General features: G+C 35.4%; 1 non-coding gene across 1 annotated transcript; it reads left to right on the plus strand.

The window, feature by feature from the left end:
• Nucleotides 1-248: 248 nt before the first annotated feature.
• On the plus strand, nucleotides 249-352 carry LOC112753395 (small nucleolar RNA R71). The gene has a single exon (XR_003177783.1). It is a non-coding gene; the product is annotated as a small nucleolar RNA R71 (small nucleolar RNA).
• Nucleotides 353-22,753: the final 22,401 nt, after the last annotated feature.

Here is a 22,753-nt window from a genome sequence, read left to right on the forward strand (position 1 = left end):
TCTGAGCCAATATGGCATTCAGAGTATCAATGTCCAGAACTCCTTTCTTCTGATTTGTCCCATTATTCACAGGATTTCTTTCAGAAGTGTACATGAACTGGTTATTTGCAACCATTTCAATGAGTTCCTGGGCTTCTGCAGGCGTCTTCTTCAGATAAAGAGATCCTCCAGCAGAGTGGTCCAATGACATCTTGGACAATTCAGACAGACCATCATAGAATATACATATGATGCTCCATTCTGAAAACATGTCAGAAGGACACCTTCTGATCAATTGCTTGTATCTTTCCCAAGCTTCATAGAGGGATTCACCTTCCTTCTGTCTGAAGGTTTGGACTTCCACTCTAAGCTTGCTCAACTTTTGAGGTGGAAAGAACTTGGCCAAGAAAGCATTGACCAAGTTTTCCCAAGAGTTCAGGCTGTCTTTAGGTTGTGAGTCCAACCATGTCCTAGATCTGTCTCTTACAGCAAAGGGAAAAAGCATAAGTCTGTAGACCTCAGGATTAACTCCATTGGTCTTAACAGTGTCACAGATTTGCAAGAATTCAGCTAAGAACTGATGAAGATCTTCCAATAGAAGTCCATGAAACTTGCAATTCTGCTGCATTAGAGAAACTAATTGAGGCTTAAGCTCAAAGTTGTTTGCTCCAATTGTAGGAATTGAGATGCTCCTTCCACAGAAGAGAGTGCAATAAAGTCACCAAGCATCTTCCTTGCATCTCCACCATTGTTGTTGGGTTCGGCCATCTCTTCTACTTTTTCAAAAAATTCTGTCAGGTCCTCTCTAGAGTGTTGTGCTTTAGCTTCTCTTAGTTTCCTCTTTAGAGTCCTTTCAGGTTCCGGATCAGCTTCAACAAGAATGTCCTTATCTTTGTTCTTGCTCATATGAAAAAGAAGAGAACAGAAAAAAATAGGAATCCTCTATGTCACAGTATAGAGATTCCTTTATGTGAGTAGAAGAATAGAAGAGTAGAATGAAGAAGAGAGAAGATGAAGAATTCGAACACAGAGAGGGAGAGAGGGTTCAAATTATAAGGAGAAGAGAAGTGTTAGTAAATAAATAAATAAATAGAAAGAGATGAGAGAGAGAATTCGAATTTTAAATTAAAATAAAAGGAAAATATTTTTGTTTTTATTTTAATTATTGGTTAGTATTCAAAAATTATAAAAAGGAATAAAATTAAATTAAAATTTAAAACAATTAGTGAATTAAAAAGAATTTTGAAAAAGTGGTGAGGAGTTTTCGAAAATTGGAGAGAGAAAAAGGTAGTTAGGTGGTTTTGAAAAATATATGATTGAAATAGTAAACTTTTAAAATCAAACAAAAAGTTAAGTGGTTAATTGAAAAAGATTTGAAAATCAATTTTAAAAAGATAAGTAGTTAGAAAAGATTTTGAAATTGATTTTGAAAAATATATGATTGAAATTTATTTTGAAAACGATTTGAAAAGGAAATTAAAAAGATTTGATTTTTGAAATTAAAGTTGATTACTTGACTAATAAGAAACTAAAAGATATGATTTTAGAATTTAAAGATTGATCCTTTCTTAATAGGCAAGTAACAACTTGAAAATTTTTGAATCAAAACACTAAATGTTAGCATTAATTTTGAAAATATAAAAATAAGAAAAAGATTTTGAAAATCAAATTTTTAGAATTTTCAAAAGTATTAAAAAATATTTGATTTTTGAAAAAGATTTGAAAAAGATAGAATTTTTAATTTGAAATTTTGACTTGACTAATAAGAAATAACTAAATTTTAAAATTTTATGACTAAATCAATTAAAATACGAAATTTATGAGTGAAATAAGGGAAAGATATTTTTTATTTTTGAATTTTAATGAGGAAAGAGAAAAACTACAAAATGAAACATGACATAAAAATTATGAATCAAAACAAGTAAAATATGCAAGAACACTTTGAATGTCAAGATGAACACCAAGAACACTTTGAAGATCATGATGAACATCAAGAACTTATTTTTGAAAATTTTTAAGAAAAGAAAAACATGCAAGACACCAAACTTAAAAATTTTTATTCTTTAGACACTAATAATTCAAGAATGCATATGAAAAACAAGAAAAGACATCAAACAAGAAAATTTAAAGATCAAACAAGGAAAATCATCAAGAACAACTTGAAGATCATGAAGAACATAATGCATGAATTTTCGAAAATTTTAAGAGAATTAAAAAGATGCAATAGACACCAAACTTAAAATTTGACACAAGACTTAAACAAGAAACATGAATTTTTTTTTTGGTTTTTATGGTTTTATTAAAATTTTTTTGTATTTTTCGAAAATTATTTTGAAAAAGAAAATAAAGAAATTCAAAATTTTTAATACGAATTCCAGAAATCATGCAATGTTAGTCTAAAGCTTCAGTCTAAAAAGATTAGACATGGCTAGCCAAGCTTCAGCAGGACATTACATACAACAGCCAAATTGATGGGAATCAACCAGCTCCTGTGATGATAAAAGCATCATCTGAAACTCTAGAATTCATTCTTAAAAATTCTGAAGCATTTTTAAAAAACTAAACATATTTTATTTTGTTCTTCAGAAGAAAATTTTATTTATTATTTTTTTGAATGATTTTTTCAAAAATAAAAAGAATAAAAACAAAAAGCTTAAAATTAAAATAAAATTACCTAATCTGAGCAACAAGATGAACTGTCAGTTGTCCAAACTCGAACAATCCCCGGCAACGGCGCCAAAAACTTGGTGCACGAAATTGTGATCTCAACTGCGCCAACAACTTAGTACGCACGATTGTAATCTCAACTCTTTTTCACAACTCCGCACAACTAACCAGCAAGTGCACTGGGTCGTCCAAGTAATAAACCTTATGTGAGTAAGGGTCGATTCCACGGAGATTGTCGGCTTGAAGCAAGCTATGGTCATCCTTGTAAATCTCAGTCAGGCGGATTCAAATGGTTATAAGGTTTTGATAATTAAAAGATAAATAAAATATAAAATAGGATAGAAATACTTATGTAATTCATAGGTAGGAATTTCAGATAAGTGTCTGGAGATGCGTTGTTGCTTCATAACCTCTGCTTTCCTATTGCCTTCTTCCAACCATGCATTACCTCCTTCCATGGCAAGCTGTATAATCCTCTCGGATGAAAACAAATCTATATGCGCTGTCACCGCAGGGCTAATCATCTGTTGGTTCCAGCTAGCATCGGAATAGGACCATTGTCCTTTTGCACACTGTCACTTGTGCCCCACATTCGCAGGTTTGAAGCTCGTCACAGTCATCCCTTCCCAGATCCTACTCGGAATACCACAGACAAGGTTTAGACTTTCCGGATCTCAGGAATGCTGCCAATGGTTCTAGCCTATACCACGAAGACTCTGATCTCACGAAATGGAATGCTCTGTTGTCAGGAGAGGCAACCATGTGTCGTGAACTAGGAGGCCAAGAGATACACACTCAAGCTATTGCAGATAGAACGGAAGTGGTTGTCAGGTACGCGTTCATAAGTTAGAATGATGATGAGTGTCACGGGTCATCACATCCATAAGGTTGAAGTGCGAGTGAATATCTTAGAGAAGAAGTAGGCGTGAATTGAATAGAAAAACAATAGTACTTGTATTAATTCATGAAGAACAGCAGAGCTCCACACCTTAATCTATGGGGTGTAGAAAATCCACCATAGAAAATACATAAGTGAAAGGTCTAGGCATCACCGTGAGGCCAGCCTCTAAACGTGTACAAAATAATCCAAAGATATTCCAAAGATCAAAGACCCTAAAATAAATCTCTAAAAGTAGTTTTTATACTGAACTAGTAGCCTAGGGTTACAGAAAATGAGTAACTAAGTGCAGATAGTGCAGAAATCCACTTCTGGGACCCACTTAGTGTGTGCTTGGGCTGAGCATTGAAGCTTTTTCGTGCTTAGGCTGTTCCTGGAGTTAAACGCCAGCCTTGGTACCAGTTTGGGCGTTTTACACCAAGATATTTTAGGCTGATTTTGAACGCCAGTTTGAGCCATCAAATCTCGGACAAAGTATAGACTATTATATATTGCTAGAAAGCCCAGAATGTCTACTTTCTAACGCAATTGAGAGCGCACCGATTGGGATACTGTAGCTCCAGAAAATCCACTTCGAGTGCAGCGAGATCAGAATCCAACAGCATCTGCAATCCTTTTTCAGCCTCTGAATCAGATTTTTGCTCAGGTCCCTCAATTTCAGACAGAAAATACCTGAAATCACAGAAAAACACATAAACTCATAGTAAAGTCCAGAAATGTGATTTTTGAATAAAAACTAATAAAAGTATAATAAAAAGTAATTAAATCATACTAAAAACTATGTAAAAATAATGCCAAAAAGAGTATAAATTATCCGCTCATCAGTTTCCCGAGCAGGAAGAAATTCGAGAATGTATTCCGGAAACACTTCTGGGAATTCGTTCACAACTGGAATCTATTCTAGAATTTGCTCTTCTCCCGACACATTTGCAGCTAATAACATAATACCCTGACATTCAGTTCCACTACATTCTACCACCTAAATTGACTACAGTTTACTACCACATAGTTCAAATAATACCCTTTCGCTACAATCGGCCCTTCAGACCCCTCTGACATGAAATGCAACGATTTTTTGGAACAATCAAGAAGAACACGGTTTTTAGATAGCCAATCCAATCCCAAGATGAGATCAAGACCGGTCATCAGCAAACAAATCAAGTCATGAACAAAATCCTGTTGTTGAATTTGAAAAAAAACTTGTGGATAGCCTAATCTAGTCACAACAGCTTCATAAGTAGCATTATGCACATTCAGATCATAATTAAACATAACTATTTTCAATTCTAATTCACTGGCCTTCTCAAATGCTATGAATGAGTGGGTAGCTGCAGAATCAAATAAAGTATTCAAAGTTTTACCAGCTATTTCGCATTTACCTTAGATCAGTGTATCGGACTCCTCGGCACTCGCAGCTGATGTAGTGAATACTCGTCTTGGTTGCTGTGCTCTCCCAATACATTGCCTCTGTTTCTTCGGACAGTTTGAGGCTTTATGCCCAGCCTTACCACAGGAATAGCACAAGCCCCAACCCGCTTTATACGGAACTCTAGGATGATGACTTCGCATCTAGCATAAGCTTGCTTGTTCTGAGGCTGTTTCCCAATTCTTCTCCCTTAATAATTGTTATTGTTAGGCCTTCTAAAATTAGTCTGACCCTGAGTCTACTATGGTACAAAGCCTCTACGCTTGAAATTCTGGAGCAAAACTTCTTCCTCGGTTCTGCACAAAAGACATCATATGGCTTCCTTTCTCTGTAACCGCCTTCCTCACATAGTCTTCGACAACCCTGCTCTTATTTACTAATTTTGAGAAAGTCTTGATCTCTATTGGCCCCACAGAACATAAGATATCACTCCAGAGTCCTCCCTCAAACTTAATACACTTCCACTCCTCGAAGGCTCCAGGAGCTCCATGACAAATATGGGAAAATCGGCACAGTTTCTCAAATTTGTTCGTATATTCAGCCACTGAGATTGCACCCTACTTCAGCTGTAGTAACTCAAGTTCCTTTGCCATCCTGACTGAATTCGGAAAGTACTTTTTATAAAATTCCACCTAGAAGGCATCCTAGGAGATAGGATCATCACCATGCTGCAGGAGACGAAGTGTTCCCTGTCACCAATGCAGTGCTTCTCCCATAAGTTGATATGTGGCGAATTCGACGCACTGATCTTCAAGCACCAGTTGTGGTTGTAGTGCTCGTTCTATTGCTTGAAACTAGTTATCGGCTTCGGTTGGATTAGTGGTTCCCTTGAAAATTGGTGGGTTAACCTTCAGAAATGCTAACAGCATCATCAGCCTGTTTCTGCCATTTTTCCCATTACCATTATTCATTTGTAGTCTAAGCGCCTCTACAGTGGCCTGCATAGCCGCAACCATATTCTCCAATGCAGCCATGAAGTTCACTGGGTTATTCATATCGGTTTCCATTTTCTCATTACTAGTTCGACCTCTCCCACAGCCTCGACCGGGTCCACGAGGTGCCATCCGGTTCCTATACACACCAAACAATCGATATCAAGGTGATTAGTCTCAATATCATAAGTCTAGTGCTTCAAAGTCCCAAATGCATGCTCATGAATGTTTATGCCACATATATCAGTTAGATATCCTAATAGCACATAGAAACACACACACAGAGTATGCATAGAAGCATAGTCAGTCAGTCCATCCCTCATGCTCTACAGGAACGAATTGCTCTGATACCATAATGTAGCACCCTACCACACAGAGTCTTATGCTTAAGTCATAAAACAAAGGTGGTGAGGTATTACGACCTCTAAAAATAAAATTATATTTATAATATAGTTAAAAAAGATTTATAACTAGGAGATTTTGAAGAAAAGTTAAAACAAAAGCATTAAAACGAAAAGCGCAACACTCCTGAAGCGATAATGTAAACGAAACAAGGTAAGAGTAAGCTATACATGGCTATATACAAAAGAGTTCCAAGATACAAATAGCAAAGCTCAAGACTCAACTCGCGAAGATAAACTGGCCAGAGCACACACGCACACGCACACGCACACGCACACGCACACGCACACGCACACGCACACATATAAGAGAACCCAAAAGACATAGTTTTACAGAACCTTTTCTCCAAAATCACCTCTAAGAGGGATGAACATCCTATACAAAAGTAGTGGAGATGAAAGTATCTAGTTATAAACAACATAAACAAAATAAAGTCCCAAAGTGAAAAAGATCTTCACTGTGAGAAGCTCCCAGAATGCCTCAACGAGGTGCCTCATGTCCTGCATCTGAAAACCATAAAATATGTATGGGGTGAGAACTAGAGGTTCTCAGGGTGGTACAGCGCCCACATGTCTAACATATAATGTCCCAAGAAAGCCGAAGGCAATCCTAGAACTTCCGAAATATAATATAAAATTATAACATAACTTAACCAAAAGTAAATTAGGTCACTAACTAAGGATCTTTATACTATCTAATACTCCCCTTTCCAACTCCTCTGAACCTCCCAACCGCCACTGGAATCGTTTGGTTCAAACACAATTTTCACGTGCAAGGAAATCATAGTTAGGATTCAAGTACAGCAGATAAACAGGTAGCAAGTAGTTTATGCAATCAGTTAGGCAATCTAAACAAAGCATACCAAATAAACACATAGATGCATATGATGCATGCTTGTCTTATGGCTGATGAGTTTCATCTGTCGGTTGTATAGCCAACCCGACAAATCTTGGTAGCTAACCATTGCACTGTCCCTCTGTCGTGCATCCCCAAAACTCAAGTAATTCTCAATCATAATCATATAACAGACCGGTGTTTATCCACAGGGGCGAGCTCATCTGGAAATTTCACAATGTCTGGCCACATTTACGACATAGGGTCAGCAGAGTATCGAGTCTCAACCCGGAGCACGTGGTGGCAAGCCATTGCTTTCACCTAGAAAAATTCGTATCTCAGATTTTTGGAAGTGCAACATTCACATATTCAATCAATAATTATTCATTCATAATCAGCCATAATTTCATTATGAAAAATACAGCCATCAGGCTCATAATATAAACAGCACTTGCGCTATCATCATCAGTAAACTCACATAATCATATCAGTGATGATTTATCATCAATTCATCTCTTTCTTCATCAATAAGTTACCTTCCTCATAGCCCTCACTATACTTCATTACCCAAAATCTACCTACTAGGCTTTAAACAAGAGAAAATAGGATTTTGAAAGCTGGAGGAATACCTTAGAATTCAAAATTTGAGGTTTGGAAAAATAGGGGGCTCGCGTACGCGAGTAGTATAACCCGTAGCGTATGCTCGCGTCGCGTACGCATCACTGGTTCGCATACGCGAGCTTTTTAACCCGAATTCATTGCTCGCATCGCGTGCCCTGTGGTCGCATACGCAACCATAGAAAATACCATGTTCGCGTACGTGACACACACCTCGCGTACGCGAGGCCTTTGAATAGATAAGTGTTCAACGTGACTTACTACATAGATAGATAAATATAATATTAAAAGCATAGATAGATACATAGATAGTGGTCCAGGAGGAGTAGGAAGATGTAACTTAGTATTCATTTTTTAGTGGAGATAGAAGGTTGGGAACAGAATAAAGTGCAATATAAATATATGACTAAAATAAAAAAATAATTTCATTTTCTTATCACAAAATAATTAATGAAAAATGAGTAATAAATAAATATGGACAGTGATGCATAGAATCAAAGGCTTCCTATTGTCTGGTACAATAATAACTAGAAAATGACAATTACATAATCTTTTAGAATTCTCTACTAATCAAATTTCCCTTTTAATAGAAGAGGGTAGAAAGATAAAAAAATAGGTTTAATTATTCTTTTGGTACCTATAGTTTCACCAAATTTTTAATTAGGTCCCTATACTTTTTTTTGTTTCAATTAGATCCCTACACTACTTTTAATTTTATAATTATGTCCTTTTCATGTTAAAAATGTTACAATTAACATAATATTTTTACCAAAATCCATGTGGTCAAAGATTTAATTAAGTTTTTAATTATAAATACCTTCAATTTGCGAAAAAATATTCAGTTAACTCTAATATTTTTTATACTAGGAAGGACTTAATTACAAAATTAAAGCAATATAAGGATCTAATTGAAAGAAAAAAAGTATAGAGAACTAACTAAAAATTTGGTGAAACTATAGAGACTAACAGAGTAATTAAACCAAAAAAAAATTTGGATTCTGAAAGTACTATTACAAAACACATGTAAATACAATCATGCACAAAAAATTAATCCTGCAAAAGGAGTGCTTTGATAAATAGCATAGTAGAAAGAGAAGTTTTTATCAAATTGAAAGAAATGACTAATTGGCTATCAAGAAAAGTAGCCATCTGCGAAATATGATTTCCTTCCTACAAATCGGGTAATAAGAATGCAAGAAGTAATTAGAGAAAGAAAATAAAAGAAAAGAAAAGGAATACTATAACACATTAAAAAACACATGCTTTATAAGACCTTAGAATATTATTAGATTGCATCAACTAAAATGATCTAAGATTAGCTTACATGATATAAAATTCTGCAAAATGATAAATAATTAATTGACAATTAATAAATAAATTAAATGAGAGCAAAAAAGATTAGAGATTTAATATTTATAATTTGAAAAATTGAGCCAAGTGGCTAAAACAAGTGAACTGGCCCAAGTGGGCTCAAGCCCCATATATATACCCACATTGAATGAGATTTCAGCCACCATTCTCTCCATTTGAGTGAGAGAGTTTGGATAGAAGAGAGAAGAGAGATGTGAGAACAAAAATCCTAACTTCACCATCTTTAATCCATCATAATTTTTGCTCCGGAGTTCCGATTGACGAGCCATTTGCGGTGTAAGAACTGGAATTTAATACCTTTTTAAATCGAATAAAATAATAATTTAATTGTCCAGAATAAGTTTGAAAAATTAGAAATAATAATTAGAAAATATAAAGGTAAAATTTGAATTCAATAGATTTTTCTGAAAGGAAAATGTATTTTTTGCGGAAAATATTTGTAAAAATGCGTATCGATACATAAGTCGGCAGTACCGATTTTAATCTGTCCGGAATTGCGTATTGAGAAAAATAAGATTTTGAAAACTGAATTTATTATTTTGGAAAGACAAAAATAATTTAGAATTGAAAACTGGGCGCTAATCTTAAAGGTTTTGGCCCAAAGTTGGGCCAAACGGACCTAAAACACTAACGGGTTGGACCGAGCCCAATTTGGGCCCAAGTCCAACATACATATATGACTTTTAATGAGTATTCAGCTCATTTTAACCTAAATTGAGAGAGGGGACTCTGGTTTTGAGAGAGGAGCGTGAAGAACACAAAATACTATTCATCCTCATCTTGTTTCGATCATATCTTGAGCTATGGTGCTCCAATTGATGTGTCATTTGTGGCCACGCGAAGATCTTGCCGAACTTGTCATTTTTATCTAACCAAAGTGGTAAAAAACTCACTCTATCTCTTCCAGTCTCTACCTTTATGAATTTTGAAATTTAGGTTTTATTTTTTAGTGGATTTTTATGATTTGGTTGTTTATGTGCCAACAAATAGTGAGAAATCATTGAGTTTCTTCCCCAATTTTTGTGATTAAGATGAAGTTTCTTAAAAAACCTTGTGGTTTGGTATATTGTGAATTCTAGGTATTGATGTTAATGATATTGGTATGTATAGCTTGATATTTGGTGACTTTGTAAGTGATGTTGGTGAATGGAGGCTTATTGGAATCAAATTTGGTGATTTTGTGCATATTGGGAATCGGCCAAGGTATGGTTTCGATTTCTTCTATGTAATATGTAATGTTTCGTGAAACTTAGGCTAGTGGCCTTGAAGATAGGATTGAATTGTATAAGTTGTATGTATTGATCTTTTGATATGGAGTTGTTGTGGTGACATGAAGTTGGTATTGATAATAAGTAATGATATTTGTTAATGTTGGTGATGATTATTGATTTTGGTTGATAATTAATGATGAATATTGATGTTGTGGATAATGAATGGTGAGTATTGGTATTGTTGATAAATGATAAGGATTATGAGTTTTGATAATAATAAATTGATGCTTGGATTGATAAGTATTGAAAAAGCTGATAAATTGGGATGTTAAAAGTTGAATGTTGTATAGTTGGATAATGATGGAAATATATAAGTTTTGCGATGATTTAGGTTGAATTTGGAGTTGTTGAATGTTTTAGATGGTTGATTGATTAAGAAATAGAAATGAATTTTGGGTTGTTCTGGTGTGGTCGAAATGTGATTGATTTGGTTTTGGATGAAGAATGTGGTAGATTTTGAGAAGTGACAATCTATTAAAAATCATATTTTGAGCCAATTTCGACGAGTTATAACTTGTCCCTTGGAGATTGAATTCGAGTGAACTTTAGTTTAAACTAAAGATAATTAAGAGAGCTTTAAAATGGTATAAAGATGAGTGAAATTGGAAATTTGTAAAGAAAGTTATGGATGTTGGAAGTTAGGGTCATAAAACTGAATTCAGTGATGTTGCAGAAAACTTGAAAATTTGTCTTGTGTGCCCACGCACACTGCTGTGCGCACGCACAGAACAGAGCGGGTGTTTCAAGTTGTGCGTATGCACAACATCATGCGTACACGCAGGCGGGAAAATCTTTCTGTTGCGTGTGTATGCACACAATCTGTGCGCACACACAGACTTTGTTTTTCAATTAAAAAACTCTGTTTTTGCTCGTTTTACCTTTCCGGCATGCTTGTAAACTTGCATGACTCTTGTTTAAAACCTTTTTGCTAGTATTTAGACTTTGAATCAAGGAAGAACATAATAAGTGGATTAAAAAGGGATATTTTGGTTATGAGTTTAGAGCTTGTGACATAGGTTTTGGAAAGTTTGTAGATGAAATTGGTGAATGTTTAGTTGTGAAGTATTTCATTGAAGAGATTTTGAGAAATGAGAATGCTTATGATGAATTTGAGAAATTAAAAACTGGTGATGGTTATGATGAGTTGAGAACTTGGAAAAGGATTGAGAATAAGATTGAAAGTGGGCCAGGCACTATATCCTTGGAATGGTAGTGTGCAGGGCACTATATCCCTGGAATACTGAGACTTGAGAGTTGAGAATGGATTGAGATGAGAAGATGGTAAACTTGTTGGATATGGAATGAAAGTGTGCTAGGCACTATATCCTTGGAACAATAGTGTGCAGGGCACTATATCTCTGTGTTGAATTATAATTGATAACCTTTTCTACTGTAAGAGTGTGCCAGGTATTATATCCTTGGGTTAAGCATGCAAGTGTGCTGGGCACTATATCCTTGGGTAAAAAGTGTGCAGGGCATTATATCCCTAGCGTGGCCGAAAGGCTATATCCGAAAGGATGTGTCGAGTTAGCATTTATGGGTCGACAAGTGATATCACAAGACAATAGGACAGACACTCATCATATGCATCTTTTATCCATTTGTTTGCTTTGCTTAACTTCTGTTGTGCCTAAATGTATCACATGCCTACTTGTTATTTGTTCTACCTGCTGTATATGTACTTTACTTGTGCTTTACTTGTTTGCATATACTTGTGTTTTCTACTGGGATTGAGGAGGCTCGATAGGCGGTGGCAATGGGATCGCATATAGGCTAGGCTGGCGAAGGCTGTGGGACAATGGTGCTATGTTAGTTAGAAATAGAGATGGCAGCAGTACCCGTACCCGCGGGTACCCGCCCCGCCCCTACCCGGTCGGAGTGGGTTTAAACCCGACCCGGAGCGGGGCGGGTCTGAATCGTGGCGGGTCTGATGAGCGGGGCGGGGCGGGGTCGGGTTCAGGGTTAACCCGCCCCTACCCGCCCCGGAGTACATATATATAAATATAAGTTTTAGCAATTAGGGTTAAGGTTCTCACAATCTCACTTCTGATTCTCACCCTCACCCACCGTCACTGTCTCACTGAACTCCCAGTCCCAACCCTCGTTGTCTTCTTCAGCTTCTCCAAGGACCATCGCCATCGCAAAATCGTCTCATTCCCACTCCTCCACAACGCATCTTCTACAATCTCTTCCGCGTCTCCTTCAAGCCACCTGTCGCTCCTCCTCCGCGCCGCCTCTTAGTCCCACATCCTCTGTGCTCCCGGCCTCCAGCCTCCAAGTCGTGCACTAGGCGAGCCAGCCCGTGCCTCCTCTGCATCGTAATCGAGTCTCGTCTGGCTCCTCCTCCGCGCCGCCTATCAGTCCCACATCCTCTGCGCTTCCTCCGGCCTCCAAGTCGCTCACTAGACGAGCCACTCCCGTGCCTCCTCTGCATCCGGAATCTGGTGAGCCATCGGAATCGCTCACCAGATTCTTCCCGCATCGAGCAGGTACTGTTCTTGCCCCTATCCCAGCCTTTCTTTTCTTTTTGAATGATTTGATTTGTTTAATCTCTGGCTAATTTTGGATGTATGATTAGAATAGACAAAGAAGAAGTTCTTTTGTTTTTTGGGTGATAATAGGAACAGTATGTTTGTTGGTTCAATTTCTGAATACTTGATACACGTGCAATTTCTCTATTATCAGTTCCTTCCAATTTCCAGTATCTACTCTAGAATGTCCTGAGCAGTATTTTTATATAGTAAGAGTTTTCCCCATTAATTTTCTATTCTACTTTTAAGCACAATACCAGTTGCTTTCTTATTACAAATGGAACTTTGTTATAATGTTCATATGGCAATTCAAGTCTTGAGACGAAATTTATCTGTAAACTGCAGCAAAATGTCCCAAACATGGTTTATCTTATAAGTTCCATGGTATTATTTTTTCTTAGAAGATAAGTTCTGTGTGTGGGGTTACACCAAGTGGATTTGAATTTAATCATGTTTGTAATTAGACCACTTACATCCAAATCTTTTTCAATTTTTTCACATAAAGTTTTCTGAGTTTTTATCTTTTGCTATTTAACTTTTCTAATGTATTTGTTCATCACCCGATTGTCCAGTATGTAGACACATCCAATGTAAAATCATCATCTATGCAAATACAATATTAAGCTTTTTTATTTTGTTGGTTCTATTACTGACCAATATTCACGTTCATACTTGGTTCAATTTCAATTGCACGTGTATCAAGTATTCAGAAACACAATAAAACATAGCACCAAAAGAGTTAAAATGATGCTAAACTTCTGTTATATGCAGAAGTTGTTGTGTTCTATTTTTTTGTTAAGAAAATTTGCTCATAGTGTTATGTTTGAATTAAGGAAATATGCTGTTATATGCAGAAGTTGTTGTGTTCTGTTTTCTTTGTTAATGAAATATGTTCATGGTGATATGTTCTAATTAAGGAAATATGCTGTTATATGCAGAAGTTGTTTTGGCTCATGGTGTTATGTTTCCTTTGTTAAGAAAATATGCTCATGGTGTTTTGTTTTAATTTTGATTTTCAGTTTTAAATCTTGATTTGCAAACTTTTACTGATGATGAAGATGTTGAAAGTGATCAAGAATAAGGGTTGAAACTCCTTTTATATCTAATATTGTAATTTTTTTATTATGGTGTTAAATTTGTAGTGATCTAACAATATTTTTTTTAAAATTTCAAGTTATTTTAGCTAATTACATTGTATGAATTTTATGTTTATATTTTAAATTGTCTATGAATTTTAAATTTTTGTCTTAATTTAAATATGAATAGGTAAAAATTAAAATATTTAATTTTTATAGGGGCGGGTCGGGGTGGGGCGGGTACCCGCAGGGGCGGGTTCGGGTTCTGTAATTTACTACCCGCGAGTACTAATGGGGCGGGTAGTATACGTATATCAGGACGGCGGGGCGGGGTCGGGTAGGGCAAAAACCCGCCCCTACCCGCCCCACTGCCACCCCTAGTTAGAAATCCCCTAAGTTAGAATACCCTAATTATAGTTTATATTTTATATTCTGTTAAGCTTGAATAACTGTATCGAGGAGAAGTTCTAGGATTGCCTTTAGCGTCCCGGAATCTTATATCTTATATATTGGGCACTATTACCATACTGAGAATCTCCGGTTCTCATACCATATGTTGTTGTTATTTTTCAGGTGCAAGTCGCAACCCACCTATGTGAGTTGTAGATGGGTGACAAAGCGGATGATGGGTTCACTTTATTCTGTATCTGTTTTACTTTTATTGTAGTTATTCTCTCATCTTTTGTATAAGTATAACTTTGTTGCCTTTGAGGATTCTATTTAAAACTTTGAGAGATAGGAGTAAGGCTTTTTAAAATTATGATGTATTTCTTAACTAGTCGGCCTTTTTTATTTATTAGCTACTACCTTGTATATTTGGGCTTTAATACAAGGTTGTATATTTATATGTTCTGTTCTTATCTTGCCTACGTGTTTAGTTATCGTGTGTGAATGCTTCGTGCTTTGTAATTCCGCTTTATGCGACTTTGAGGTTTTATTCCTTCATTGGGCTTCTAGTATTACTACTTCTTTCTTTCTATCGTCGCACTTTGTTATCCTTTATTTTACGGCTAGAGGTAAGACTTAAAGTAATAGGGTGTTACATGCAGCCACGCATTCATCTCGGCTTTCTCTTCATTTCTATCTAAGTATTATAGTGATTAACTCGGAATCCCAGCTCCAGTTTCTCATTCAAATCTAAAATCGCATTTTTGATTTAGGTATTGAGGATTTTTGGTGATTTTGATGTTATAAGGGTTCTCTAGCTTATGTTCTTGGTGGTATCCATCACTAATCTCAGTGGGTAAAGGTAAGGAACCATTTTCCCCTCTTGGTTCATCAATTTATGAAAGCCCTAGTTTTTAATATTGTGCCAAATTGTATAATATAGTGTTAGATTTTGTAATTGGAAGCTTGGCTTGGTGGAATTTTGGAAAGAAAAGGTTGGAAGCTTGGAATTATGACATTAAGGTACGAATCATAGTTTTGAGTAGGAATTATGTAAGGTTATGTGAAAACCTATGCTACTTGCCCGTAGGATAAGTTGAATAAAATTTATTGTTGATGTGTTTGAATAATGGCTAGTATGAGTATCATGTTGGTTGATGTGTTTTGACATTGAAATTGAGGAGTGTGATGTGATATTGTTGCAAGTGGATATTGTAATATATGTTGGTGCCATTTTGCATGAAAATGAGTTTGCATGTTAAAGTTTTAATTGAGAATTAGATGTATGAATATTGCAATTTGTGAAAATTGGGTCGGAGGTCGTGATAGGGTGAGAAAATTCCATATGTGGTAAGTTAAGGTAAGTGGTGTGAATTGTTAAATGAGAATGAGAGGATTGATTATTGGTTGATTGAGAAATTGGATATATGAATGTTTGTAAGTTGTTGATGAATATGAGGATTTAGATAAAGTGTGTAAAATAATTTGGGAGTGAGTTGAATTAGGCTTCGAATGGTTGAGAATTGTTGAATAAGTGTTTATGGTGTGTCTGAGTGGTATTAGAATGGTTTATGATTGAATTGAATTGAGAATTTATGAAATTGAGGAGTTATGAGAATTTGGTTGATTGTTGAGATATGAAGGGGTGTGGTGGGGACAGTCACAGGCGCGCAAGCGTGCGTCTTTGACCCAACTTGCTTTAATTTTTATTGTTCCAATTTTAACCAATTTCAATAGACCATAACTTTGCACTTGGAGTTTGGATTTGAATGAGATTTGTCTTAAATTAAAGCTAGTGGAAAGATATTTAAAACTATTTAAAAATGAAGGAAAACAGAATTTTGTAGAAAAAATTGAGACTTTGAATTTGTGGGTTTAAAACTAAATTCTGCAGAAGTTGCAGAAAATTGAGGTCATGCGTACGCATGACCCATCCGTACGCCTAAGGGGTGTAATAGAAGAGAAATTACCTTATTCAAGTTTCATGTTCACGCAGAAAAATGGAGTTGCGTGTACACACGAGGCATGAGTACGCACAACCGCATTTCCAGAATTGAATATTTTTCGTGCGTGTTCCGCGCATACACGCAAAGGGAGACTTGTACGTACGCACGAGGCATGCATACACACAACTGTTCTGTTTTTCAAAGATGTTGATTTCTAACTATTTTTGCCTACCTAATCTGCTATTTCACTTCTGTAACCCCTATTTGAGATTAGATAACTATTTTTTCTATGATTTGGAACGAATCTTATGCCTCTAAACTATTTTCTTAACGTTTCAAACTTGCATAAATCCTATAATGAGTATAGAGGATAATGAGGATGAGATTTTATGATTGAATAATGAGGTTGAGATGATTCGAGAGGATGATGAGAATGAGATGAGATGATTGAACGATGAGATTGAGTTGATTCGAGAGGATAATAAGAATGAGATTATATGGTTGAACGATGAGATTGAGATTATTTGACAGGATAATGAGAATGAGATTATATAGTTGAACGATGAGATTGAGATTATTCGATAGAATAATGAGAATGAGATGATATGATTGAATGACGAGATTGAGTTAATTCGAAAGGATAATGAGAATGAGTTTATTGATATTTGAGCTTCTGGAGTAGATGCAAGGATTGTGATTTTGTCCCGCTTGCTCCCAGTTGGTATTTGAGCTTCTGGGGTAGATGAAAGGATTGTGATTTTGTCCCGCTTACTCCCAGTCGGTATTTGAGCTTCTGGAGTAGATGCAAGGATGGTCGTTTTGTCCCGCTTGCTCCCGGTCAGAATTGAGACTTTGTTAACCCTCCGTCACAAGATATGGTCGGGCACTTATACCTTCCCGGATGTTTCCCCCATGGATATTGATCAATGAATATGAGTTTGAGCTTGGGATTGCGTGTACCGAGGGACTGTCCAGGGTTAGCTACCGGACATGTTGGGTTTGGCTGTATAACCGATAGATGAGCTCATTGGCCATAAGGCAGGTATACATAATTTTCATTTATATGTATTGTTTAGGTGTGCATCTTGTATCTAGCTTGCCTATTTGAATAATTGTATCTATATGCTAATTAAACTAGTTACTTTATTTGTTCTCTCTATTTGTGTTTTTCTTGTATTGTCTTGTATGTGTTTGCACAGCTGAGAGATCCCTTATGCTGACAGTGGTGACGCTGAGGGTTGTTCTTAATGAGAGGTGATGATTGAGAATTGCGGAAAAGAAAAACTGAGAATGAATTGATAATATTGAAATTAAACTTTAATACTGAATTACTAAATGAGTTGGGAATCTATGATATTGAGAGAGATGATGATTGGTATAATGGAAAATTGAGATTCAAAGATCACTAATATAGTTGAGATTTAGTTTATCTACCTTGATTGCATTAGTAAGAACCCTAGGCTTGAACTCTGTGTGATTAGAGATTAAGATTGCCTAGCGGGTTCATGTGCTTTTACATACTCTCTATTTGGAATTGTTGCCCTGCTAAGAACCCCATAATAGATGATGTTCTTACCCGTTTCAGGAATTATTACTTTTCAAATGCATGTCCCAACATTTCTCAGTGAGCGGGAGGTTTATCTGGAAGACGACAAACAAGACCTTTTATTCTGCTTTAATCTTGTGTCATAGCACCAAACCATGAAACCATGAAAATTTCTACTATTAATTGGCGTTATAAGATTGATTTTTCTTTGAAACCAAAGGTTGCAACAAGTATTAATATTATGACATAGAAGATGCTAAAACAAGAATTTAGGCATAAATTTAGCATGTTAGAGATTTAGAGACAGTTAAAAGAAACAGAATATAATTAACTTAAAAATCTTAAAACATCGAACCAACCTGAAGTAATATGTCCAGATAAACCTAGATGATTAGTATCCAATCCACCACCTACATACATTCCCCACAATTTTTTAGGCTTGAGATATTAATGAGACTGGCAAAAGAAAGATGATATTTATCGACATATGGTGATCTATTAAGAATAAACTATACTGCACCTGCTGTCTTGCATGTTTGAGTTCTTGCTCTAGCTGCATCAACTTCAAATGACTAGATTCTAATTGCTGCACATAGACCTGTAAGGCAAATATCAGAAATCACATCAACCTTAGCAATATCTAAAAATAGTAGATGTATGTTGACGTATCTATCAATGTATAATAACCATACAAACCTTTTTCCGCAAATGACTCTTGTGAGCAGCCCCTCAATTTTGTGCAAGTCGACTCTGTATCTGCATGTTTAAACATGTAAGATTCTTACTTTTTGGGTACCTATATATATTTTAAACACTGCATTTATAAAACATATTATTCTCACCATATCAATCATCTTACGTGCTTCTTGGTCATATTTGATATTTGTTCCCAAGATACCATGAGAAGCATCCCCTGACTAGGTGATAAACCACTATTTTATGGTTTATCTTGTGCTAAATTGAGTGGTTTTTATCAATTCTTTGCACACTTATTCATATGATTTGCATGGTTTTACAAATCCTTCCCAATTTTGTGCTATGATTGAAAACATGCTTCTTTGACCTTAAATCTGCTATGTTTAATCCTCTCTTATTACCATTTGATGCCTTGATATGTGTGTTAAGTGATTTCAGGGTTTACAAGGTAGGAATAGCTTAGAGGATGGAAAGGAAGCATGCAAAAGTGGAAGGAATACAAGAAATTAAAGGAATTGCTGAGCTGTCAAGCCTGACCTCTTCGTACTAAATTGACCACAACTTGAGCTACAGAGATCTAAATGAGGCGGTTCTAGTTGCGTTGGAAAGCCAACATTCGGGGCTTCGAAATGATATATAATTTGCCATAGTTGCCATGCTGTTAGGTGACGCACATGCGTGACCTTGCAAAAGTTCAATCCACGCGTACGCATGGACGATGCGTACGCATGACAGAGCCACGTGCTGGACGTATCAGAAAATACTGGGGGCAATTTCTGGGCTCCTTTTGATCCAGTTTTCGGCCCAGAAAACACAGATTAAGGGCTGCAGAGTGGGAGAATCACAATATTCATTCACACAGTTTACATTCAGAGAATATTAGGTTTTAGATGTAGTTTCTAGAGAGAGAGGTTCTTTCCTCTCTCTAGGTTTTAGGATTTCTCTTAGTTTTAGGTTTATTTCTTCTCAATTCCAGGTTCAATGTTCCTTTAATTTAATTTCTTTTCTACCTTTATTAGTTCTAGAACTTTAGTTATCTATTTCTCTTGTTGAATTGTTTATTTCCCCAATTTGGTTTATGAACCTTTCATGTTAGATTTGATTTCCCTTATTAATGCAATTTGAGGTATTTCATGTTTATTGCTTCTTCCTTTATTTGTTATCATTGATCTTGCAATTATTGGTTTTAGATCTTATATTCTATTATTACTTTTCTATACTTTTATTTTGTGCCTACCAAGTGTTTGATAAAATGCTTGGAAGGATGTTAGAGTAGGATTTTATGTTCTTGGCTTGGGATGGTAACTTAGGAACTATTGAGTTACTAATGTCCAAGTAATTGATGATTGGAGCCATTAACTCTAGTTCTCACTAATTGAATTGATGGAGAGCTAGGACTTATGGACTTGGATTGATATAGCTCATTTAACTTTCCTTTACTACTAGTTAGAGGATAATTTAATGGGATTGATCCTTGCCAATTCTCATGTTGTGGTTAGTGATAAGGATAGAGATCCTTGACCACCAAACCTTACTAAGACCTTTTTATCATTTGATTTTCATTATCATTTACTTTTTCTTGTTCTCTTATTTCAAAAACCCAAAAAGATACAATCTCATAACCAATAATAACTACACCTCCCTGCAATTCCTTGAGAGACAACCCGAGGTTTAAATACTTCGGTTATTATTTTTATTGGGTTTGCTTTAGTGACAAACAAGTTTTTGTACGAAAGGATTCTTTAATTTGTTGGTTTAGAAACTATACTTACAACGTGATTATTTTTGTGAAATTCTTTACTAGCAAAAATCTGTTCGTCACTAGGCAACAAACAACATAAACATATTCGATTAGCAGGCAGAATAGGCATTCTCATTTCCCAAGAAAACATAACAAGAAACTTTGTAAACTCGTCGTACCTGACTATCAAACTTAATGTCGGCTTCATCAATCAAGGGAATGGATGCACTTAAATTGACATTAATTTTGAGGTTATCTCCCCACGTATTGGTCTGCTGGATAAGAATATACACACCCATCCTTCTTAAGGAAACGAACTCGTCGATGGTGAATTCATGCTCTATGGACTAATTGGCACAGAAATTCAGTCAGTGTTCATCATTCAACACATAAATGTATATCAAATTGCTGCCAAGGAAAAAGAAAAACATTAATGCTCAATCAATCTTGCACTAATAAGCATAAGTTATAATGTATAGCCACATTATATATGTTATTGTTCACCAAATGACAATTCACAATTCACAAATGCATATCTTACAAATTAGTGTACCAGGCCCCAAATCAAAAACCCTTCAATCGGAATCCTAGACCTTCCAAATTTCAAAACCAAATAAAAATCAATACATATACCTTCTCGACGATGGTGAGCGCAGAGACGACGATACTGAGCGTTTAGAGACGACAATGGTGAGCGACCGGCGACGATAAACACAGAGATGACGAGGGTGAGAGGCAACGGTGAAGGCAGAGCTGATGAGGTTGAACGGCAACTGTGAGCACAAATACGACGAGGGTGAGCGGCAACGGTGAGTGCAGAGACAACAAAGGTGCGGCGACGATGATTACAATGGTAAACGAAGATGAAGAAGATAAGGAACGGCAATAGCGACGAGTGGTGAGCAAAGTGAAGTGGTGAGTGGGGAAGAGGGGCAACGATGAGTGGAGAAGGGCGAAGGTGAGTGGTGTAGGGTGAAGTGGCGAAAGTGCGACCCTTTCTTCTCTGATGAAGGGTGAAGTGGGGAAAGGTGAAGCGCGGGCGTGTAGTGTATGATGAAAAGGCAACAAAAAATTTACTAAGTGTACGGATATTTGGAGCTCTTATATTAGGAAACATTTTTGAAGCGCACCTAAAATATAAAGAATAGGTTATTCTTCAAAAGTGCTCTCTTTGGTGAGAAAAGTATATCTATAAATATTAAGAGAAGGCTAGGCTTTATGAGTGATCTTTTTAATATTTAAAGAGACACTTTTAAGTAATGTCATAACTGTGTTTCCTATTTCATATAAAAAGGTAATATAGAGAAAAGTGTAGTCTATTATATAAATAGGCTACGCTTTTTAAATGTAATTTAAAAAAAGTGTTGCTGAGTGATTTTTTTGTAGTGACAGGACGTAGAGACGATGCTTCTAGTGTGGTGCGTCGCAGGGTGAATCCGTGACAGTGTGGCAACGGTGATCTGAGTAGCAACAGGTTACATTCTTCTTGAGGAACTCCTTTTTCTCGTTTTAAATTTTATAGTGGTTGCTAATGAATATGAAGGAAGTTATGGTGGGATCGGTGACTGCTGATAGAAGAGAGTTATAACTTATGAGGGATATATTAGGGTGAGTAGATATGGACTTTCATTTGGGTCTCAAAGTATTCAAGATACACATTTTTCCTACTAATTGTTTGCTGGACTAGACCATTTAGGCCTTAGCCATGAACATAACATTCTTATAATATATATTTAATTTATTTTTTATACTAACTTACGTTTAAAATATTAATATAAATAATTTTCAATTCATATAATCAAAAATAGATATATATTGAAAGATATATTTTTATTTTAGAAAAAATCAAAAATAATTAAAACTTAAAAGTTCTTAATAAATGTAGTTCGAATTTAAATATCATAAATTTCAATTATAGTGAAATAATTATAATTATAGTTATAATATAACATAACATAAAAATATTAGTTAAAATGTTATAACTTAACTATTTGGGTTTATTTTTTGTATGTTTATTTATAATTTTATATATTATTTTATTATAATTCGGTTACTCCAATTAAAACACTGTTGAATGGATTAAATTTCTAAATTAGTATACTAATAGCTAGAATGGTTTGACGATTGATTTGGTTACTCTTCTTTAATGTTTTTTTTATAACGTTTGCTGTCAAGGGGATCTAATTGAAAAGAAAATATTAGTTCAGAGACCCAATTGAAAAAAGAAAAAAAAGTATAGAAACCTAATTGAAAATTTGACAAAATTATAAGAACTAAAAGAATAATTAAATTTTATTATTTTAATAAAAAATAATCTTTAGTTTCTATTATGTTTAATAATAATATAAATATTGATGGTAAAAATACCAATCCTGGAAAATATTAATTTTTATATTATTTATATTTAATAGAAAGTTAATTTTTCAGTAATC

This window comes from Arachis hypogaea, chromosome 15, assembly GCF_003086295.3.
Source record: "Arachis hypogaea cultivar Tifrunner chromosome 15, arahy.Tifrunner.gnm2.J5K5, whole genome shotgun sequence".
In the NCBI taxonomy this organism is placed as follows: Eukaryota; Viridiplantae; Streptophyta; class Magnoliopsida; order Fabales; family Fabaceae; genus Arachis; species Arachis hypogaea.